The 24593-nt window shown below is 41.8% G+C and overlaps 1 protein-coding gene and 1 long non-coding RNA gene across 4 annotated transcripts in view; one reads left to right on the top strand and one right to left on the bottom strand.

Annotated features, from left to right (window-relative positions):
- Window positions 1–1675: 1675 nt before the first annotated feature.
- LOC113926404 lies at window positions 1676–4244 on the bottom strand. Its single transcript, XR_003521304.1, has 3 exons — window positions 4007–4244; window positions 3671–3851; window positions 1676–2432 (listed from the first exon to the last, which is right to left on the bottom strand). It is a non-coding gene; the product is annotated as an uncharacterized LOC113926404 (long non-coding RNA).
- A 224-nt stretch (window positions 4245–4468) lies between these two features.
- ANKRD6 (ankyrin repeat domain 6) overlaps window positions 4469–24593 on the top strand; it is a 183292-nt gene continuing 163167 nt past the window's right edge. For all 3 annotated transcript variants that reach the window (XM_027601239.1, XM_027601240.1, XM_027601232.1), the window contains exon 1: window positions 4469–4640. The gene's annotated coding sequence lies outside the window, so the exon portion shown is untranslated. The remainder of the gene's footprint in view (window positions 4641–24593) is intronic.

The raw sequence follows: 24593 nt of genomic DNA, 5'->3' as shown, positions 1-24593 counted from the left end.
GATATTTGTATTTTTCTTGACAACAAAAAGGGTAGAAAATGTACTTTTAGAGGTAGAGATATCACTTGCAATGGTAAAAAAAATTAATAAATCTCAGATAATGAAAAGTTCTTTTTTTAAAGATTTTATTTATTTATTTATTTGAGAGAGAGAGAGAGAGAGGGAGAACACAGAGGGAAAGGGAGAGGGAGAAGCAGACTCCCCCCTAAGCAGAGAGCTGGATATGGCGCTTGTTCCCAGGACCCTGAGATCATGACCTGAACCAAAGGCAGACACTTAACCAACTGAGCCACCCAGGTGCCCCAGAAAATGAAAAGTTCTAAAAATGTTTTAAGTCACTAAAATTCTAAGTAAATGGACAGACATGTCAAACGTGTTCATAGATAGGAAGACTCAACAGTGTAAAGATGTTAATTCTCTCCAAATTGCAGTAGCAGCAAACAATTTATTTCTTGCTCCCATTACATGTGGGCTGCAGACAACTTGTAGCCTGCTTCTCCCTCTCCCTCTGCCTCTCCTTCTGCTTGTGCTCTGTCTCTCTCAAATAAATAAATAAAATCTTAAAAAAAATTGATGAAACAGCAAATTAACAAAAGAGAGAACAAGAAAATTTATTAAATATTAAAGATGTTCAATTGCACTGGTAATTAGGGAAAAACAAATCACAACCATAATAAGTAATAATTTCACACACACACAAACCAAAGAGGTAGAAGAAGGGGAACTTTAACACGTTGCTGATGGGAATGAGAATTGATACAACTGGTTTAGAAAACAATTTGGTGAGGCACCTGGGTGGCTCAGTCAATTCATTGGCAGGCTCTTGATTTCGGCTTCTGTCATGATCTCAGGGTCATGAGATGGAGCCCTGGGTTGATGCTGAGCATGGAGTCTGCTTGGGATCCTCTTTCTCCCACTCTCTCTGCCCCTCTCCCCCTCTCTCTCTGCCCCTCCCCTGCTCACACACTCTCTCTCTCAAATAAATAAATCTTTAAAAAAAACTCTGGCATTACCTAGTAAATTTGAACACATACATACCTTAAGACCCAACAATTCCACTTCTAGATAATAATCCTGAAAACTCTTACACACATGCATCGGGAGAAATATTTGAGTGTTCATAGCAACACTGTTTGCAACAGCAAAAACTGGAGCCAACCCAATGTCCAAAAGTAAGACTAGATAAATAAATTGTGGTATCTTCTTACAATGAAACACTATATAGCGGAGAAATTGAATAGCTGAATCTCAGAAACAGAATGCTGGGGTGCCTGGGTGGCTCAGATGGTTGAGCGTCTGCCTTCGGCTCAGGTCATGATCCCAGGGTCCTGGGATCGAGTCCCGCATTGGGCTCCTTGTTAGGCGGGGAGTCTGCTTCTCCCTCTCCCTCTGCCTTTCCCCCTGCTTCTTCTCTCTCTGTCTCTCCCGCAAATGAATAAATAAAAATCTTAAAAAAAAAAAAAAAGAAGCAGAATGCTGAGTGAGAAAAGCAAGATGCATAGGAAGAATGTAGAATGATTCCTTTTTTTTTTTTAAGATTTGTTTATTTTAGTGAGAGAGAGAGAGAGAGCATGCCCACACACGCAGACTGCCTGCTGAGCACATAGCCCTACACGGGGCTCAGTCTCACAAACCCTGAGATCAGGACCTGAGCTGAAATCAGGAGTTGGCCACTTAACTGACTGAGCCACCTAGGCTCCTCCAGAATGATTCCATTTACAAAAAAGTTCAAAACTAGGCAAAACTGTGCAATGTTGTGTTTAGGGATATATATATTTGTCATAAGAGAATTATTAATACACACAGGCAACATTTTTTTTTTTTGGTTGTCAAATGATCCTTCATTGAAATATTTCCTTTGAAATATTTCCTTTGTAGTTTTTAACCAGCTGGGCATTTCATTGCACCACTGTTGATGTCATCTATGTCATGAGGGTGGCAGCCATCAACATTACAGCCCACAGACCAGGCAGTCTCTAGGATCTCTTTAATGGTTCCAGAGAGATCTCTGGCTAAGGATCAGTGCTGCATATGTTGGACAATGTTGACCATTTCATCAAAGGTGGTATTTCCACTGTGCTTAATGTTTTTCTGCTTCTTTCCGTCTCTTGGCAGTTCCTTGAGGGCTCTGATAATCAGGGCAGAGGCAGAAGGTACTACTTCAATCTGGGCCTGTCTGTCCTAAATAGTCAGTTTCACTGTAATCCTCAGATCCTTTCAATTACTGGTGCCAACCTTTTTGGGAGACAGAGCCAGGGAATCGATCTTGGGGGCCAGGTCAGACGTGGCACCGACTTCTCCACCAGTGCACCTCAGGTATACAACTTTGGTCTCATTGGGGTCAAACTTAGATGGCATGGTGGACGCAGCTGGTGTCAGATGAACCTGGATTTGGGATGACTGAAGTGAGTTGCACCATCACCTGCTCCAAGCTGAAAGCCAAAAAAGATAATCCAAAATTTAGTATGGTGGTTTCCTCTAGAGGAGAAGGAGGATATGATCATGGAGAGGCACATGGAAGGCTTCCCGGGTAGAAAAGCCTTAGCAAGGGCAGTTTCAGGGAGTGGCAGGGTTAGAAGCTGGAATGGTGGGCTGAAGGATGAATTGAAGCTAATGACATGAAAGACAGCTAGTGCAGCCAACTCATTAAAGAAATGTTGCTGGCAATCAGAGCAGGTTATATTCTCAGAACGCAGGGAAAACTATCATTGGCAGAACAGACTTTTCTCATGAGGCAGAAAGAGGATGTAGTGAGGTGGATCTATGAGGCTGGCTTTGATTGAGCTGAATAGAGGTACAAGAATGGAACTGTAGGCTGGGAGTCTTCCTCATATAGAGGGAGGTTTAGAGTCTCTTTTCATTAGTTTTCCAAAGACTGTGTGCCCACTGGGAGATGAGCAAACAAGATCTCCAAGCAGCTCACCCACTGTCCGCTTTGGCTCCCATGAGGCCCCTCTGCCAGGAATTCCCACTAGGAATAATTACAGACCGGTTGGCTTCCAGGAGCATTCACATGTTTTATGGGCCAGCTTTCTGTTCTTTTCAGCAGAATTAATGTGTGATTGCTCTGACTGCCCACAAATGTAACTTAAAACTCCATCTCATTTCGACTTTATGTTGGTGTTCTAAAAGCCTCCCAGAGGAAGGAAGCACTCTTTATTTCTGGAAGTTCATTCAGGGGAATGGCTAAGAAAACTCTTTAATCTGGAAACATATAAGAAAGAAATGATCAGGTTGAAAAGTCATGCATACATATCTTGACTTTGGGGGGTTCACCTGTAATTCATTGGTGACTGGCCTGGAGAGAAATCCAGAGCTACCAATGGGCAGGGAAAGGAAACGTGTCCTAACAGCTCTAGATGAAGAATGACAGGGATGGGAACAAACCTGAAGAGGGTCAAAGCAGACTCGGGAGAGGTTTCACATCCTGCCAAGAAAAATTGCAGCTATGGCTATGGGGTGGGTTAGTTCTGAGATTGTAGAGGAAAACCAAGCTCTTACCCTTTCCTGGTGTGAGTTTGGATCTCTCCTACCTAATGCTCCCTCAAAGAGCGAGGGAGACAAATATATTAAGAAAACGGAGGAGATCATCACGTTTCTTTGCCTATGGAAACCAGGCCTATTTCAAAACAGATCAGCAAAATCAGGTTCAAAATAAGCTTGTCCAAACCTCAGGTAAGACTGAGACTCCATTCTAGGGTTCCATCTCCCCTTCCTGCTGTGTTTGGGCAGCAGTTAGTAGTCATGTTTCTTCAGAAGGCTGAATGAAGTTCCATTCATCCACGCATTCACTCGATAATACTTTATTGAAGGCTATCTTCAGGGAACTCTTCTAGGTGCTGAAGGAGGAACTGAAAAACAGACAAAAACGGACTAAGTTAATGGTGTGTAAAGTGTGATTTGAATATAGGAGTCAGGAATGCTCAATGCTTTTGTCTGTGTGTCATATGGGATGTTTCTGACAAGCTACTTACAGACAAGCTCTTTGCAATAGGGGCTTCCTTACCCTTTCCAGCTCTCTAATGAATCTGCCTCATTCTTCACTGTTGAGCTCCCACTGAGCCATTCCAGTTAAGAGAACGAACGAAGAATATACTGAAATATCCATTTGGCCACGGGGTGAGGCATGCTTTTTTCCTAATTCCCCCCCCTCCCCAGTAAACCTCCTGGCGACCCGTGCCCGGAAACCTTACCACACCGCCAGCTCCCCTCCCTCCCAGTCTTCAGAAGGAGGCCTCCCGAGCGGACTAGGAAGGGACCCCGGCCCCAGCTGGGAGCGGCCTGCAGCCCAGGGACGGCCCCAGGGACTGCCCCAGGGCCTTCGGGCCCCACCTCCCACAGGTCCCCGCCATGTCGGGCGCAGGCCGCTGCGGGGCGCTGCGGCCCCAGTTTAGGAGCCGCGGCTGGGGCGGGGCCAGGGCCGTGCAGGCTTGCGGGCGCGGCGAGCTCGGCCACAGGTAACCTGCCGGAGCCGGGAGCGCAGCCTGGCGAGCGGGTGGCTGGAGGCGCGGCGCTGGGCGGCGCCGAGGCCCAGGGGCCGCCGGAGCCTGCGTGAACCCGTCCCGGTCGTCTCCCCTCGCCCCCCACCCTGTCGCCGACAGCGGTCCCTGCGGCGCGGACGTCCGGCGCGCGAGAAAAAGGTACGGTGCGACCTCGCTGGGTTCCTTCGAGACCCCTCTTCGTCTGAGGGCCGACATCCCCCACTCCCGGGGGGCCTCCCGGCCGGGGAGGACGGTGTCGGAGGTGGGGGCGCTGCTCCCTTGGTGCCCCCAGGTCGCCGTCTGCTTGGGGGAGGAGACCCAGAGGGAGCGCGTTGCCCCCTCTCCTGCGGCCTCCGGAAAGCCGGGACCGGAGGGGGTCTTCCTGGGGCACCTCTCTTACCGCTTTGCTTCACTTGCCTCCCTAGAGTATAGAACTTTGGGTGGGGGTGGCGAACTTTGTCGTCTCGGCTTGTCCCCCTCCTCTTTCTCCAGTGAGCTCAGAGTTTGAAGAAAGTGGTGTGTGTGTGGGGGGGGGGGGGCGGGGGGTCCCCAGGTATTTCTCCCGGGTGCGGTGGTTGGTGGTCTGTGGGAGTAAAGGAGGGTCCCCTTTGGTCGTCTTGCGCTCTCCGCCGCCCCCGGGCCTGCGGGCCGGCCTCAGAGTGACCGGGTTAGGCTCGGACGCGCCAGCAGCCTGCCCCCGCCTCTTACCCCTTTGAGGACCGCAAAGAGGCGCAGACCCGGGAGGGTGGGGGCTGGACTCCTGCCCCGGAGAGATCCGCCCTGGCTGGAATTAAGCTCTATGAAGAGTTAGCAAGTGGCACCTCCCAGGGCCGGGGCAGAGGAAGCGAGGCACGTTGGTTTGAGTGCAGACACCAGTTTACCGACACTTGTCTTGGGGATTTAAGTGTGGTGCTTCCGGTAGATTTGGGGAGCGTGAGGGGAAGTGTGGAGCGTTATTTGTGACAGGAGAGGGGCTTGAATTTCATAAAGCTGGTCAAGAATGTTTTCCCTGCAGCACAGTGAGATAGTTGAATGGTGGAGATCTGCTTTGGGGTTATGAGACTGTCTTGGTTCCACCACTTGTTAGGTGTGTGACTTTGGCAACTCCACTTTTTTCCTTCCTTCCTTCCTTCGCTCCTTCTGCTAGTCAAGTGAATCAGTGGGAGTGGAGAAGGAACAAAGAAATCCGTAACTGACTGTGACCAATTAATTGTAAACAGCACTGCGCTTGGACCAGCCTGGAAAACCCATGTCGTTAAACTTCGTTTTTAAAACTGTAAACTGAGTGTGTTAGACATAATTCAGTAGTATCGTGGAAATTAAATGAAATGATGCAAGTAAAATGCTTGTCATGGTGCTCTTGAATGTTAGGCATCCTTTTTGTGAACCTCTTGGATGACAATATTCATTCATGTTTAGGTCATGTCTACTAGGCCAGTGTAAGTGGAAAGAACTTGGCAATGAAGACAAGCACACCCGGATCCACAGTAGTGCACAAGTACACTGATTGTCTTTGAGGAGTTATTTCCCATCCCTAGAATAGCAATAGCAACCTGTTGTTCTTGCATGTAGGAGGTGAAACCATACATGTTTAACTTCCTTCTGCCATCCCTAGCAGGTGCTTAGCATATGGCAAATGAATTTTTTTTTTAAATTAGGGATATAAATTAAAATTGGAAGAGTTTTCTGCCCTTTTGGTCATAAGTGGGGAGGGGACATTTGGGGAGGGTGAAGAATAAGACACCATAAAACAACTAGCTGCACATTGTTGGAAGGTATGAACCAAGGGTGATAAAGAAATGCTTACTTAATGGGGCGCCTGGCTGGCTCAGTCAGGGGAGCATATGACTCTTAATCTCAGGGTTGTGAGTTGGAACCCTACACTGGGTAGAGATTACTTAAATAAAAGCATAAATGTATATTTTTTAAGAGAAAAAAACACATATATTAAGAGAGATGTTCATTTGTTAACTCCTTGTTTTTCAGTGATTGTACCAAAAATTAACCTTAACTTCCCATTTAAACCTGTCAGCGTCTCCAGAGCCCTCTGGCTAAGCATTTACTCCCAAGTAAAGGCTAAGGGCTAGTGATTCAACTCAGCATAGAGACAATGCATACTTTCAACTCCGGAGGACCTACCATATAGAAATTCAGGTGTCCCTATCCCTACTGTGAAATATACCTGCACAAAGTATCAAACTACACTTTCAATGTAAAGAATAAGAATAGAACCCACACACTCAAGTACCCATCACCCAGCTGAAGAACTAGAGCATCCCCAGGACCTTGGAGCCCCCCAGTAACTCTCCTCATGGCATTCCAGCCCTCCTTCCTGCAAGTAACCATTGGTTGGACTTGTGTTAATTTTTTTCCCTGGCTTTCACACATCATATGCTACGTAAATAGCTCTGTGAAAGGGAAGTTTCCAAACAAGCATTTCCACAATAACCTGGAGCATTCTTATTTGAACTTAAAAGCAGGATATTGAGAGTGGGATGCAAACCACAAAAAAGCTGACAGTCTCAAAGTACTGGGGTGAGCCAGTCTGTCTTTCCAAGGTTTTCCCCAGGTTTCCTTGGCACAGGCTCTTGCGGGCGTGTTCTGTCTGTACAGGGGAGGCCCAGTCTCTTCCAACATAGCTTGGAGGCTATAATTTTTAAAAGCTTTGATTGAGTCCCTAAGAATGAGAAAAACAGTAATTTGTGTGCATGTGTTTTAGAAGTTCTTTTTTTAAATACAAATTATCTAGGGGAACATTGTGTGGGATTTGAAGGATCAAGCCCACAGAGAGAGCAACCTTTAAAAATGGTTTTTAATCCAAATTCTTCTTTTCCTGGTTATTATGTTTGTGTTTTGGACTTTGTTTTGAGTTCCTTTTGCAGGGTCACACAGCGCTCCCCGGAGAATCTTGCACAACTCCATCACTTCTTGATTAGACAAAAGATTCCTAAATTTGGTTCATGGCTCCCTTAGTAATTTAGTAATTTTTTCACAGTGCCCCTAATTTTAAGTAGTTCGTCATAGTAAGGTTCAAACAACTTATTAAGTATTTATGTCCTAACAACATAGAAGTTATTTTTAGAAAAATAGTACATATAAACTGAGAGAAAAAATATTGTTATATCATTCTTAAATAACTCCAATTACAAGCAGGATGTGTGTGCCTGTACTAATTCCTAAATCTTGGGATTAAATTGGATACCACCACTCTCATTTCCTGTTCCACATTAATTTTTCTGTAGCACTTGCTTTTTATCACAGCATTCACTGAAAACCCAGGTTTTGCAAAGATGTGTATGATGTCATTGATAGGAGTGTAATGTGATCTAACATTGAAACTGAATTCTGGTTTGTAGATTCAGCATTTTCCAATGTGTTGAATACACTGTGTTTACCTCAAAACTTTGAAATAACCTAAGTTGCCCTTGTGAATTTGCTGCAGTATCCAGAGTGCCTTGGTGCTCAGTTTGGGCATTTTTGGTCTAAGGTAAAACCCTCTTCTGGGGAGAGAGCAGTTATTAAAGAAGGGGTCTGTCTGCCTGAGGTAGCCCCAGGTTAAGTTACTGTGTGGAGTGGGCTAAATCTTGGTTTCTCCTCTACATAAAGTGGAATGGCGAAAGCCTGCCTCTGAGCGTCATTGAGAGGATTAAACTAGATAATGTACATAAAAGCATCTCTAAAGGGCCTGGAATATAACAGTCTCAAGAAATGATAGCTCTTTTATAATTGTTAAATAGTACTAAATAGTCCAGTAATAGGTAAATATATCATAGTCCCTATTTAAGAATAGCCAGTACAAAAAAAAAAAGTCAGTGCTTAAAATCTCAATCTTAGCAAATAAATTATGAAGTAGTTGGTTCACAAAATAAAGTGATTTATCATTTTTCAAACAGCAAACTCTGGTGTACCATTGTGATACATTTTGACTTTGCAGACCCATCTCTGGAATGTTCATTTTCATTTGCCAGCATGTGTCCAGGTTTGAGGAGGAAATCATAACTGATTGGAGGGAGAAGTCCTGAACTTGGACAAGTAGATTTCTGATTTCAGGAGGGAAGTACTTTGTGTTAGGTCTCGGGAAATTTGGACATGGCTTTGTAGGGGCCCAGGGCAGGCTGCCCCAAAATGTGCCTCTTTGGCATAAAGATTATTTCGAGTTAAGAGTAACAGAAATCCAGCAGATGCAGCAAAACTGCTCTGCCTCCCCATAACTGCCTAAATTTACATTGGAAAGGAGAGACTGCAACAGGAAGAGAAGTATTAACAGGGGCCCCCTTTAGGAACTCATCTGCATAATAGAACATCTTGTTTTTCCAAACATCTCCTTTCTCCTTCTGGCTGATGAATTTTCTTCTGTGTGTCCTCAGGCCCCTACCTTTTTCCTTAGCTCACGTAAGCTTCAAATTGCCTCATTGTCTTTGGAATCTCTTGTCTGTGTGGATTCCCCCTAAATATGCCTATTAAATTTGATCTTCTCCTGTTAACCTGTCTTTTGTCAATTTGATTCTAAGTCCAGCTAGAAGGACTACAGGGCAGAGGAAGGTCTTCCTCCCGGATTGGTTACAAACCTGCAAATGTTTCAAGTAGGGTTTAAATTTTGCATCTGCTGGGTGCCTGGGTGGCTCAGATGGTTAAGCGTCTGCCTTTGGCTCAGGTCATGATCCGAGGGTCCTGGGATCGAGTTCGCATTGGGTTCCCTGCTCCTTGGGAGCCTGCTTCTCCCTCTGCCTCTCTCTCTCTCTCTGTCTCTGTCTCTCATGAATAAGTAAATAAAATCTTTAAAAATAAATAAATAAATAAATTTTGCATCTGCTTACAGCATAGAGAGGCAGACAATCTTTTCAGATGAAATAATTTTATTAAACTTATTAGCATCACATGATAATTCCCATCAATAAGTGGTACTTACTGATCCTCCAAGGAAAGGCTGATTTGAATAAAGATGTCATACATGGCTGTCATGGTGTCTTTTAGGAAGCAGAGACCTTTACTCCCTTGTCCTGTTCATTTTCCAGAACCCAAGCCTAATTTAGAAGCTGGTGATATCTGGACAATTTGTGAGAATACATTCAATAGTGATATTTCTAGTGTAGTTTTTTATTTTTATTATTGCTTGCTTTGGTCATTTATCGTTGAGCAACCTGTACAGAACCGTAGGTGATGATGCTTCCAAGTTGACATAAATCCTACTGGATACAATTTTTATTTGTTTTGATTCTTTTTTTTTTTAAAGTAGGCTCCACACCCAACATGGAGCTTCAACTCAGGACCCTGAGATCAGAAGTTGCATACTCTACCAACTGAGCCAGCCAGGCGCCCCTAGTTCCTAATGTTGAAGGTTTTTAATTTCTTTGTGAGATTTGGGGATGTATGTGTGTGGGAGAAACTATTTTGATTCTTCTTAACTGATTGTTCTCTTTCTTCCATTTGATGCCTTATGTGGGAAACAAAGGCAAAAGAGAAAATTAAATTTCCTTACTTCTTACATCCCGTTGACAAGTCCTTGAAACAGGCAGAGTGACGTTCCACTGGGAGCTCAGCTACCTCGATGTTGACACTTTGCTAAGGGCAAAGGGCAATCTTAGCCCGACCCCCCAGGATCCTGTGAGTCTACTTTAAGCATATAGAAATTCCTTTGGAAGCTCCCTTTATCTCTTACATACCCTCCCTGCCCCAAGATACATGTTAGGAATCATCCTCCAACCATATAGCCCACTGATATACATCTGAAGGGTCTCAGGACTGAGGGTTTACTAAACAATAATAAATGACCTTTCCTAACAATAGTTGGCCCCCTCAGGGTCCTAGAAACCTTGTTTCCAAAATACCCTGAAAGTTTGTTCTGTCCCTAACCCCCTCCTAACTATATATAATCACCACCCCTCACAACCCCAGTGCAGCTCTTTCTGCCTATGGGTCCAAGCCCGCCCCGCCACCCCCCCCCCCCCCCCCGCCCCGTGCTTTAATAAAATCACCTTTTTGCGCCAAAGACATCTCAAGAATTCTTTCTTGGCTGTCGGCTCTGGACCCCAACAACACTCTAAAAACCACATCAATGCCCATATAATCGTCAGCATCATTTTCATTTAACATAGAATTTCTCTTTAAAAAAAAATAAGGGGCGCCTGGGTGGCTCAGTTGGTTAAGCGTCTGATTCTTGATTTCAGTTCCAGTTGTGAGGTTGAGCCCCACATAGGGCTCCATGCTCAGTGGGGAGTCGCCTTCAGATTCTTTCTCTCCCTCTGCCCCTCCCCTCCCACTGTGCATGCTCTCTCTCTTAAATAATTAAAGTTTTTTTTAAATAAAAAAATAAATAAGAATTTCAAATCTTTCCCTGGGTTAGACTGACTATATTTAATACTCAATATCTTAAGGCTTTAGGGTACAAAGTAGAAAACTACATTATAGATAATAAAACTGATTAGAAAGAATCGTTTCTCTTTTTGTCGTCTGTTACTCTTTTACTTAAAAGAAAATAGAGGGACGCCTGTATAGAGCATGCAATTCTTGATCTCAGTGTTGTGAATTTGAACCCCACATTAGGTGTAGGTGTACTTTAAAAAAATGAAAAGAAAACTGAAAGTCAGAAAGTTTGAGCATCTATTTAACTATTAGAATTCAGTTCTAGGTACAAAGTTCTTTGGGAAATGCTTGACTCTTAGTATTCTCATGAAAAACTAGGAAAGGGCATATAAAGATTAAAACATTTAATTTAAATTTGAGAGCTTATTGGTAGATGAATGGACTGAATTCTTACATCACTGACTTGTTCTTGGTACAAGAATGGAGATTATAGGAAATATTTCTACCCATGATGGTAAAAAATGTTCTTTTTTTAAAAAGTGAATTTAATGGACCTAACAGTAAAAAGTAACCAAGAATGGAGAAGTAGCCCAAAGTAAACTAATCTTAATAGCTAAACAGGAACAAGCAAGGCTTTTTGTTTGGTTTTGTTTTTATAGAGAACATCTGCTTTAAAAATCTTTCTAAAATGAATAGATACAATAGAATAGAATAAGGTTGATTTTTCTTACAGACATTAAGTAGTTGAAAGATGAATAAAGAACTCAGTTCTTTTGAGATTCGGACCTTTTCCACATTAGGTTTAGGAATGTTCTCTGTTATCATCTGGTTGAGTTGGGTGAGGCAGTGGGAGATGGAGGAGCAAATCCTGGGACCTTGGAGAGGATGGAAGGACATTGATGGACATCAGGAAACTTGGTATAGTCCTGGCCACCAACTCACTGTGGAGCTCTAGATACTCTGAATTTCTCAGTCTCAGTTTTTTTCTTCATTACATTAGGGGACAGGACCAAAATATTTCTTTTAAAAATGCACAGTTCTGTGAAATTACGCATATTCATAGTGGCAACACTTTGTTTTCCCATAAGTTTAGAGAGAGGTATCTTCAAGTTGACCTGATGGTCTGTGGAACAAAGCGAACTAATGAGATTGTTAACTTGATGTAACCGGATGATTTCCTTTTAGTATGAACATCACTAGCTTCCTGTGTGGTGTCTTTTAAGACTGTCTGTGTGTAGGGGCGCCTGGGTGGCTCAGTTGTTAGGCTTCTGCCTTCGGCTCGGGTCATGATCCCAGGGGATCGAGCCCCGCATCGGGCTCCCTGCTCCGCGGGAAGCCTGCTTCTCCCTCTCCCACTCCCCCCTGCTTGTGTTCCCTCTCTTGCTGTGTCTCTCTCTGTCAAATAAGTAAATAAATAAAATCTTAAAAAAAAAAGACTGTGTGGGCGCCTGGGTGGCTCAGTTGGTTAAGCGACTGCCTTCGGCTCAGGTCATGATCCTGGAGTCCCACATCGGGCTTCCTGCTCGCAGGGAGTCTGCTTCTCCCTCTGACCCTCTTCCCTCTCGTGCTTTCTATCTCTCGTTCTCTCTCTCTCTCAAATAAATAAATAAAATCTTTAAAAAAAAAAAAAGACTGTGTATTCACATTCTACAATATAAACCAAAAGTGCCATTTTATTCTAAAACTTGCTTCCAAGGTCAAAAAATTCATATTCTTATTTTAGTGAGTTAGAATTTTCAGTTTCTTTTTTCCCCTGCATTTTATTCTAATTCTAGGAAAGTCCCATGGGAATCTGATATATAAAGAAATTTCCTCTAGATGGTGAGTTTTAGAAGTATTGGGGTTTTCCCCTGTGCGTATTTATGGGAACTGTAAAGACTCCTTGCAATGAGCATATATTATGTTTACAATAAAAAATAGGCGCACCTGGGTGGCTCAGTTAGTTAAGCATCAGACTCTTGATCACAGCTCAGGTCTTGATCTCAGGGTCATGAGTTCAAGCCCCTTGTTGGGCTCCATACTGAGTGTGGAGCCTACATAAATAAACCAAAATAAAAAAATCAGGTAAAAAGCTTTAAAAATTATGGGGCACCTGGGTGGCTCAGTCGGTTAAGTGTCTGTCTTCAGCTCAGGTCATGATCTTGGGGTCTTGGGATTGAAACCTGCTTTGGGCTCCCTGCTCAGCGGGGAGTGTGCTTCCCCCTCTCCCTCTGCCACCCCCTCCCCCTTTTGCTTGTGCTCTCTCTCTCTCAAATAAATGAATAAAATCTTTTTTAAAATGCATGTATTTATGGGACGCCTGGGTGGCTCTGTCGGTTAATCGGCTGCCTTCGGCTCAGGTCATGATCCCAGGGTCCTGGGATTGAGCCCCGCATCGGGTTCCCTGCTCAGCAGAGAGTCTGCTTCTCTCTCTCTCTCCCTCTGCCCCTCCTCCCTGCTTGTTCTCTCTGTCTCTCTCAAATAAATAAATAAAATCTTAAAAAATAAATATGTATGTATGTATTTAATGAGAGGTGAAAATATGACATGAATGGACCTATTTTATCATGCTTATATGATAGTGATTTTTTATTTTTAATATAAGCTCTATATCCAAGGTGGGGCTTGAACTCATGACCTGGAGATCAAGAGTCACATGCTCTACTGACTGAGCCAGCCAGGCCCCCCCATAATAGTGATTGGAATTTACTATTAAGGATAAAAAATAAACCAAACCATGATTTTCATTTCAGGTTTTTCACAAAACAAAGTTATTATTTCTCTGGCAGGGATAACATGTCTCTTGTCAGTTTTGAAACTTATTTTTAAGCTAGAAAATGCCAAGCTAACTGTAAGTCCCAGCATGAAATTCTGAATTCAACCCAACCTAGGTAGAATGCTGAGATGCACTGTAATTTATGTTTTAGTTATACTTTAGTTATATTTTATATTACACCATATATAAGTATTGGAGAGTAGATTTCTTGAGTGGGTATGTATGGATGCATTTGAGTACCCTACATATACCTTGTACGGAGAGCCACCTATAGTTAAGAGCCATAGGCTTCACAGTTGATCTTACTGGGTTTGATGCCTGGATTGTCACCTATTGGTTATAAAAATTTTCACAATTTACTTAACCTTTTTTTTTTAAAAGATTTTATTTATTCATTTGAGAGAGAGACAGAGAGAGTGCAAGCAGGGGGAGAGGCAGAGGGAACAGGGAGCCAGATGCGGGGCTCGATCCCAGGACCTGGAGATCATGACCTGAGCTGAAGGAAGATGCTTAACCATCTGAACCACCTAGGTGCCCCTTTATTTAACCTTTTATGCCTCAGTTTCTTTAACTATAAAATGAGGATTTGAAATGCATAATATACATTTGAAACATACATAATATAAAATTTACCATTTTAATAATTTTTTATTTTTTTAAAATTTTTTAAGACTTTTATTTATTGAGAGAGAAAGAGAATAGTAGAGAGAGAGCATGAGAGGGAGGAAGGTCAGAGGGAGAAGCAGACTCCCTGCTGAGCAGGGAGCCCGATGCGGGACTCGATCCCAGGACTCCAGGATCATGACCTGAGCCGAAGGCAGTCGCTTAACCAACTGAGCCACCCAGGCACCCCATTTTAATAATTTTTTAAAGTAACGTCTACCCCCAACATGGGGCTCGAATGACTCTAAGATCAAGAGTCATAGACTTTATTGACTGAGCCAGCCAGGCACCCCATCCATTTTAATAATTTTTAAGTGTGCTATTCGGTGACATTAATTACATTCACAGTGTTGTATAATCATCACCCATGCTAATCTCCAGAACTTTTCATCATCCCAGACTGAAACTCTGTATACATTAAACAATAATTCTTCATTCTCCCTCTCCCTGCCATGCCCCAGACCCTGGTAACCTCTGTTCTACTTTCTGTCTCTTTGAATTTCACTGTTCTAGATACCTCATATAGGTGGAATCGTACAGTATTTGTTCTTTTTTGATTGGTTTGTTTCACTTAATATCCTTGAGGTTCATGTATTATTTTTGCAACTTTTATATGAGGCCAATATTATATCAAAATAAAGTTTAAAAATAAAAAAAAATCCCATTGATGGAATCCCAATGCTGGATGGTATCAAGCACAAAGGTTAGGGACAGTGCAGGATGGCTGGAAAAGCTGAGGAGTGACATTACCTTTCTTTCCCTTCTCCAATCCCCAGTCAGAGGGGAAAAGATGCAAGAAGTAACAATGTTCTCTCTTGTATAGGGAACTGTTTGCATTATTTACTAGTGAGTTCTTATACCAACCTGACGGGCAGCTATTCAATCTCTCACTAAAGTAGGAATTCTTAACCTGGAGTTCATCCATGGGCTACAGATGTCCTGAGTTCCCTGAATTTATGTATAAATATTTAAATGAATGTTCATATGTATATTTGAGAAGAAAGAAGTTCCATAGCTTTCATCAGATTCTCAAATGGTTTCCTAACCCAAAAATGGTTAATAAGCAATATAAGAAAATATTGTTTACAGAGATATAGCCACCCCATAATAGGCTCTTTCACTCCTTTTAGTTCTCTGGCATATCTTCCCCCCAGAAGGTTTCTTTGTGCTCAAACCTGGGATAAGCCTGAACAGTTCTTTACTCTTAGAGCCTCTGGCCATTCACCTGTGTCCTATAAACTCCAGGACCCATTCCTCAAGGGCTAGAGGAGCCCCACGGTGAACTATTTTGGAGTCCCCAGTAAGGGACATGTCTAAAGTCTTGTGCAGAACTCAGCCTCACAACTGCCAAATCTCTCCCTACCTTCCTTAGGCGCTAGAAAATAGAAAGGAAAAACTCATGAAGTAGTACCAAATGACTGAAATTCAGTAAATTCTGCCTTGGGGAATGTAAATTTAATTTTAAGATTGTCTTCTGGTTTATACTTTATGTTTTAAATGTATTATAAATATATCATACAATGTGTTCTACCTTGTGTAGTATCCAGTGATTTATTTATTTATTTGACAGAGAGAGACACAGCGACAGAGGAAACACAAGCAGGGGGAGTGGGAGAGGGAGAAGCAGGCTTCCCGTGGAGCAGGGAGCCCGATGTGGGGCTCGATCCCAGTACCCTGGGATCATGACCTGAGCTGAAGGCAGACGTTTAACGACTGAGCCATCCAGGCGCCCCGTATCCAGTGATTTAGGTAGCTATCGCATTGACGTATTGTTATAAGAGATGTTAAATATTAGAATTTATTCAGACTGGTTTGTAGCTCCTATGGATGGATTGCATAAATGGCAAAAATTGTAATTTGAAAGTTTTTCTTATACATACGACTCCTCAGTATTTGAATTTATCTCAGAAACCCTTCAATAAATCATGTTAATTGACTCTTTTATCCAACTCAAATATATTCTCTTAAGGTAGGCTAAGTGCTCTAATAACCATCTCCAAATGTCAGCGGCTTGATGCAGTCAAAGTTTATTTCTAGCTCATACAAAGTCCAAATCTGTTATTCCTGGTTGGGCATTTCTCCTGGTTAGCTGCCCTTCATGTGACTCAGGGATAAAGGCTCCTTCCATCTTGTGATGCGATGCCACCATCTTCAACATGTGGTCTCCCATGTCACTATAAGGGGGAAGACAGTATGGAAAGGTATACTAGATTAACTGCCTTCACCAGCAAGTGAAAACACATCACTTCTGCTCACATCCTATTGGCCAGAATGAGTCACGTGGCCCCACCTAGATTTAAGAAAGCTGGGAAATGTATTCCCTTGGCTGGTAATTGTTTCTGAGCAATAATTCTTTACTTTGAAAGGAGAATGGAACTCTTTGGTGGATAAGTAGTCTTTTGACCGGTCAGTTCAGTGTAACTACCTTCATATAATTTATCTCTCACTTTCCAAACATCTAGATATATGTAGTATGTCTTTATAGTGTAAGTAAGTATCTCTCACTTTCCAAACATCTATATATATGTAGTATGTCTCTCATATGGATGAGACCTCCACACTGGAAGCAATTATATCATAATTGTCATGTAAATAAATGAAAATGGGAATAAGCCATCTAGATTCATTTATTTATTAGGGAACAATGCATATTTGATTTACTTAAGTCATCCAACCATGTAGAGAACTGTACATTTGAGAAAGATGGAACAGAGGGGGATTAGCAAAGAACAAGAATATGCATGTTTTATTGGCTTCATGAATGTTATCGTAACAGTTTAAAACTACTTCAACTTGCTGGCAATAAAGTGTGAAACTCTTTTCCTTTTCAAAAAAAAAAGTAGTCTTTGCCATGGAATGTATTACACAATCACAAATGTATGTGTCACTTTTACTTATTTGCTACTAAGGGAAACTAAAGTTGTAAAATTCAGACCTATTTGTCTTATTTGCTTGAAGTAAATTTGTGCCTGGTGGGGGGCACCATTTGGCATGTCCAGCCTCTAACAGCTGCAAATGAAACGTATTGAGGGATTAAATATAAGACCATATGAAAGATCCCAGTGCCCAGGTGGAGGCATGGAGAAAATGGTCCCCAACATTGCTGGTGTACACTGTAGTAATGCTTCACTTATCCATTACTGTTCTACCTAAGGAAACCGTCCAAATTAATACTTACCATCTTTTAAGCCCTAGTTTTTTAATCTTTATTTTATTTTTTAAAGATTGTATTTATTTATTTGACAGAGAGAGCACAAGCTGGGGAGACAGGCAGAGGGAGAGGGAGAAGCAGGCTTCCTGCCGAGCAGGGAACTCGATGCAGGGCTCGATCCCAGGACCCTGAGATCATTACCTGAGCCGAAGGCAGACGCTTATCGACTGAGCCACCCAGGTGCCCCAGTCCTAGTTTTTTAAAAAGTTACATTTCATGGTACCCATGTTAGAATTAAAGGTGCACCAAAGTAATGGTCAGCAAATTATAGCCATGGACCAAATGTAGCCCACTGCCTTATTTTGTAAAATTTTAGGAGAACTTTATTAGAACTTTGAGTCAAACTCATTCGTTTTTATACTATGGCCACACTCACATCACACTGGCAGAATTGACTAGTTATCACAGAGACCATATGCTCCACAACACCTAATATATTTACTGTCTATTCCTTTACAGGAGAAGTTTAATAACCCCCTCACGAGACTTAAAATTAGTATAACTTGCTTTGAGAGTAATTTTCCTCCTGTTTAGAACTCACTTAATCTCTCTGGCCCATAGTTTTCTCACCATCAGAGTGGGGGATAATAAGACCTCCCTAATGAAGTAGTTAAAGAAAGTGGTTTTGGGACACCTGGGTGGCTTAGTCGGATGGGTGTCTGCTTTCGGCTCGGGTCGTTACCTTGGGGTCCTGGGATCGAGTCCCGCATCAGGCTCCTTGCAGGGCGGGGAGCCTGCTTCTCCCTCTGCCTGCTCCACCTGCCAATCCGCCTGCTTGTGCTCTCTCTCTCTCTGACATAAATAAGTAAAATTAAAAAAAAAAAAAGAAAGAAAGTAGTTTTTAAATTAAATGACCTCGTTGAGCGACTGCCTTCGGCTCAGGTCATGATCCTGGAGTCCCTGGATCGAGTCCCGTATCGGGCTCCCCGCTCAGCGGGGAGTCTGCTTCTCCCTCTGACCCTCCCCCCTCTCATGTGCTCTCTCTCTCTCTCATTCTCTCTGTCTCAAATGAATAAATAAAATCTTTAAAAAAAAAAATAAATAAATAAATTAAATGACCTCAGGCAAGTCACTAAGGTTATCTTCTAGTTAGCTCTCTGCCTACCCATCCTCCGCATAGCTTCCTTAGACCAGTACTTTCCGAACCTATCCTGCTGAGAATCATCTGGGAAATCCATTACAATTCAGAGATTACCTCCCCTGACTCCTTTAGATACTGACTCAGTAGGACTGGGGAGGTGCACATTTCACAAGCACCCCAGATTCTGTTGCGGGTGGCCTGGACTTGACAGAACTCAGGCCCTTGTGGCAACTTGTCTTTTGGTCGCTAGGAATAGTTTCTCTGGCAGCTCTAGCTAGATACGCTTCCTGTCTCACCCAGAATTGAAGCCTCGCCTACGTGATAGGAGAGCTTGCAACCAAAAGGAGAATGCCCAGCGGGTGTTAATCATCGGCATTCTGAACACGTGCTGAGGGACCCAGTTAGTGGGCTTGTCCTATAAATCAAATCATTCACTGCCTGGCCTCACCTATAGAGCCATCGGCTGCTTTGCTTCCAAATAGAAATAACGATAGGAAAGTTGGCACTGGGGCTTTAGTGCGTGTGACTGGTTTACACTGGAGCTCAGTATGCCTTTTGATGCTAAGAGAGAAGAAATTAACACTAAAATTAGCATGATGGCCCTCTTTTAAAAATCAAGGTAAAAGTTAATAGTAGAAGGATTTACCATGAGAGGAAGAACCTAAGTCCTGGTGCTTTAGAAGCACTTTAAGAACAGATGCTTATTTAATTGTTCATAATTTCCTTAATCTCCAGAATATATTATCCTGGGCTAGGGGATACCTAATGAATGGCTTGCTCACTGAAGCCTTTGTTTCCCTTCATTTGTTATTCAAAAACTTAGTGAAGGGCTGCAGAACCAGTCATGAATAACAGCAAAAGCCCCTGAGCCCTGTTGGGTTTTTATACAATATACAGAAAAATGTAAGATGCCACCAAAAGGCCCCAGAATCAAAAAACAAAAAATAAAAACTTGAGGGAAGAGTCAAAGACCCTCACATCTTCAGTACTTAATATGAGTGGAGCTATGTTGCTACTGTTCAGAAACACTGCTTTAAAACTAAGAATCAGGTGTCTTTAAACATTTTTTTTTTATTTTTGCTACCCTGCTGAAATAAAATATGGATGTTTGATTGGGTGTAAGCCAGGGTATTTTGTACTTTGAAATGTAAAGAAAGGGAACACTTTATCATCCAATGAAGGATTTCCAGCTAATTAGATATCTTCCTGCTGGGAGACATCTAGGGAAATTGATTTCAAAGACAAGCTAATAGGGATTTTAAAAATCCTATGTAAGATTATTAAAAGGATTCCTTTAAATAATGAGTTCTCTTAGACCAAGGATATTTAAAATACGATTAGAATTATTAAAATTCAGAGTATACCTTCTGTTCAGGAGCCCATCCTTGCCAGGAGGTAGGAACACTGAGGAGGAGCACATTCTTGAAAGGTTGCAAACTAAACAGCCATCTTTTATTGTTACTAACCTGATGGCTGTAGATTATTCCTTTCCCCCCTCCGAAAAATGTACAGGTCTAATTTATCTCTAGATACCAAGGTTTCTTTCTTTTTGATTACTGAAGCCTTAACATAAAGGCCATTTTGAAGAAAATAAAGCTTATATCTTTATTTTTTAAAAGTAACCCCCAACATGAGGCTAAGATCAAGAGTCAGTACTCTACCAACTGAGCCAAGCCAGGCGCCTCAGAAAATAAAGCTTATATCTTTAAAAACTAATTATTATTTTGATATATTAGGTAGTCATTGTCTTAATGCTCAGTGCATTTCCTTTTTTTTTTAATCCCAAATTCACTAATTTATATTCTTGCCTTGGTATTTAAAGATTCAAAAACACTAATGTTGTGCTTGTAATTGACTGGTCGTGTTAAAAGTGAACCTGTTTTTTGTGCATCTGGAAGTGGAACATAAACTATTGTGTCAGGTTTTGCCCCAGGACTTATGTGCAGTCTCTTACTATGTCTCTCTGTCCCCAGCCTTTGGAATTCCCTTACTGTCAGGGATGTTAACTTTGAGTGTAAAAGAATAAATCTTAAAGACTTTTAGTATTTGCTCTGAATATACTAGCCAATTAAATTGGATGGAAGTTAACATCTCGGTTATATATCAGGTGTTCTTTTTTTATGTTAGCATGACATCATCATTGTTATTGTTTTATTATTACTTAGTATTTTTTTAATTTTTAAAAAGATTTTATTTTTTAATTTTTAAAAAGATTTTATTTTGGGCGCCTGGGTGGCTCAGTTGGTTAAGCGACTGCCTTCAGCTCAGGTCATGATCCTGGAGTCCCGGGATCGAGTCCCGCGTCGGGCTCCCCGCTCAGTGGGGAGTCTGCTTCTCCCTCTGACCCTCTTCCCTCTCGTGCTTTTTTCTGTTATTTGTTTGTTTGTTCTAAGGTGTACTTCTTGTTAGTATTAATGAAAGCTATGTGTAAAGTGAAGGGAAAACATTCCCTGCATCAGTAAGCAGTAGAAGCCATGTGATAATACCTGATGGATTCGGTATGAAAAAAGGAATATCAGAGGCTTCTAGGGTATTTAAGTGAAGGGGAAAATGTTACATTATGGTACTAAATGTAGAAGGAAAGACCAAGTATTGATTGTAACCTAACCAGGTACCATAAATCCACAGCAGCATTGCCTGGGCCCACAGGATAGATAAATGGCATTCATCAAGTTTGAGCGTATTGTTGCCTTGAGATCAGGGTGCAAATTGTTTCAATGATTGACAGCAAAGCCTAATCTCTCCACATGAAAAATAATTTAAGAAACAAATTTTAAGGTCAGAGACTCTCTTTTGGCCTCCTTATTTATTTGTCTTTTTCTTTCTGATTAGCAGTAGGTAATGTATCTTAAAACCCCAGGCCTCCACATTCAAACCCGGCCAAATTACCTCTCTTGGAAGTGGACAATAAAGATGCCCTTTAGGGGATGTCTGTTTCATGGGAGACTGGCAGGCTTGAAAGAGAGGAGTGTGCACCTGGCTACCGGGAAGACCTGGGCTCTGGTTTCAGGCCTGACAGCAGCCTTTGTGCCCTCTGCCAAGTCACTTTCCTGCTTCTGTGGCTTTTCTTTTCTTTTCTCTCAGAAAGGTGACCACAGACCTGGTGTTTCAGATGGATCCTCATTGACTACTCCCCTGCTACCATGGGTTTAAGTCACAGAAGCATTTTTTTAACTTAACAAATTGTTATAGGGCAAATACCCTTAGGTAAGGGTAACACACTGTGGTCAGGAAACAGAACTCTGCCAGTCACCCCAGAAGCCCCTCCTTGCGTCTGATCTCAGCCGTGACCTGGTCCCTTCCTCCCTCCAAAGTGACTCTAGGCAGTCCTTGCATGGCATGGCATGGTGCTGTGGGTCTGCAAAGATTATTGTGAGTGCTGAAGCCCTTGGAAGCTCTCTTAATAACCAGTGAGAGAAATTGCAATTGTTCTGGGACCTTTAGAAATTTGGCTTCAACATTAAAAATTCTCTTACTGTCTGTTTTAATTGTATAGAGAAATGAAAAAAAACCAATAAAATTTAGTACACTGTAATTTAAAACATTAGCAACATTGAGAATTAAGCTTTTATTGCTTTGTAAAAACTTACCAAGAGTAGTTTGGTTTGCCTTCTTCCCATCCTATAACTTAGGATACAAGTACCTTTTCTATGCCTTGATAGATTTTTTCATAGCCCTTTTGGAAATTCTGACATTTTATCCTTTGTGCTTTTAATGTTGTGAAATATTCCCAAGAATTTATTTTTAAAATTAAAAAAAAATTTTTTTTTTAAGTAAGCTCTATGTCCATTGTGGGGCCCGAGATCAAGAGTCACATGCACTACTGCCTGAGCCAGCCAGGCACCTCTCCAAGAGTTCCTTTAATGTGAAATTAAAAAGAAATAATTTATTATTTTTTAAACAATTTTTTAAGTAATCTCTATACCCAACTGGGGCTTGAACTCACAACCCCAAAATCAAGAGTCCCGTGCTCTATCAACTGAGCCAGCCAGGTGCCCCTAATGTGAAGTTTTTGCCAGCATCATTTCTTTGTCCTTTTCATCTCAGTCACTTTGCTCATTTATGTCAATGAGTTGCCTTCATTAATTTCCTCTGGCTGCACATCTAGAGGCTTCAGGTGGTAGCAACATCAGCATTCCCATGGTCAGCTATCTCTTCTATAACTCCATTGTATTTCCATTCAGATTTCACACCAGTGTTACTACTTTTCATTTCTTTGGTGTACTTTCTTCTTTGTTGGCCAATTATCGCTCTCGATTTTCGTTTCAGTAAAAAAATATTTTGTGGATTTATCAGTGGGAGATGAGCTGACAATACCAATACATGGTTTATTGTCTGTGAACTGAATAACAAGTGAGGAGCCACCAATCACTGACACTTTGGAAGATGGGACGAGATTCGTCACTGACCATGATGCACATTCTGTTAATCACATAGTGACTTATAGACTAAAGAGTATTACTCAAGCTTGGACTTTATGCAGTTTCTCAGTTAATATACCATGATGAGATTTGAACTGTATTGTTGGAGAATTGGTGTGATTTAACTAAACTCTAGGAACTGAAATTGTGCACACTAGAACCATGTAAAGTGAAGGCTGCCTGTTATAGTTAACCATTTCCTTTTATTTATTTTTTTATATTTTGGTTACCCAAGTGCACATCTTTAGAAACTATGGTTTAATGTTGTTCCTTAAATTGTTTTTGTTTTGTCTCCTCTCTCTCTCTTTTTGTAATCTATGAGTTTCTCCTCTGTATTAGTTTACCAGCACTGCCATAACAAAGTAGCACAGACTGGGTGGCTTAGACAATAGAAATTTATTCTGTCATAGTTCTGGAGGCTCGAAGTTCCAGATCAAGATGTTAGCAGATTTGGTTTTGCTGAGGCCTCTATCCTTGGCTTGCAGATGGCCACCTTCTCACTGTACCTAAACATGGTCTTTCCTCTGTGTGTGTGCACTCCTGGTGTCTCTTTCTCTTATTACAATACCAGTCCCATTGGATTAGGGCTTCACCTTAATGGCCTCATTTTAACTTAATTTCTCCTTTAAAGGTCCTGTCTCCAACTATAGTCCCATTTCTAGTACTAGGAGTTAGAGTTTCAACATACGAATTTTGGGTGCACACAATTCAGCCCATAACATCTTCTGTCCCATTCTTTTCTTTACTACTTATCTGTCAAGATAGTTGGGCTCTTTGACCACTGGTCACATAAAATCTAAATTATAGTTACATAAACTTTTCATTAAAGAGTTGGAATCATTCATGAAAGAGACTATTGAAGATTAGGCCCAGATTATGTCGGGCAAAATTGTGTTCCAGTTATAAGGCTGTATAGCAAATCACCTCAAAACTTGGCAACTTAAAACAGCAATAATTATTTATTCTCTCCCACAGTCTTTGAGTCAGGAATTGGAAAGTGACCCAGTTGAGAGGTTCTGATTCTTGTCTCTCAATATGATTCTTGTCAGATGCTAGCTGGGGCTACACTTGTCTGAAAGCTTGACTAGGGCCAGAGGATCTACCGCTAAGATGTGGTTGGCATGTTGGTGATGGCTGCTGGTGGGAGGCCTCAGTTCCGTTCTACATGGGTACTAGAATGTCCTAATGGCATGGCAGCTGATTTCCCTTGAGTAATTCAAGAGGCCAGGACAGAAGCTGCAATGCATTGTCATTTTCACTATGTTCTATTGATCACATTAGATTCAGTCTTGATTCACTGGAGAAGGGAACTCCTCAAGGGTGGGAATACTAGGAGGTATGGATTACTGGGAGCCATCTTGGAGACTGGCTGCCATAAATGGGATGGGTAAAAAGTATCTTACTTCTGGGAAACCTGTTTGCAAGTCTCCACCTTCAAATGCTTGCTTATCTTAGAGATGTCATCAAAATTAAACATTACTAGGGGTGCCTGACTAGCTCAGTTGGTAGAGCATGCAGACTCTTGATCTCAAGGTTGTGAGTTTAAGCCCCACATTGGACATAGAGCTTATTTAATAATAATAAAAAAATTAAACATTACTTAATGCTAGCTTTCTACTTCACACACTTAATGAGTTAATGTTTTAAAAAGTTTTCAAGATAACTTTAAAAAAAAATA

This window comes from Zalophus californianus, chromosome 7 (assembly GCF_009762305.2).
Source record: "Zalophus californianus isolate mZalCal1 chromosome 7, mZalCal1.pri.v2, whole genome shotgun sequence".
Taxonomy (NCBI): Eukaryota; Metazoa; Chordata; class Mammalia; order Carnivora; family Otariidae; genus Zalophus; species Zalophus californianus.
Note: the sequence above shows the minus strand (reverse complement) of the source record. Positions and strands in the feature narration are given on the sequence as shown.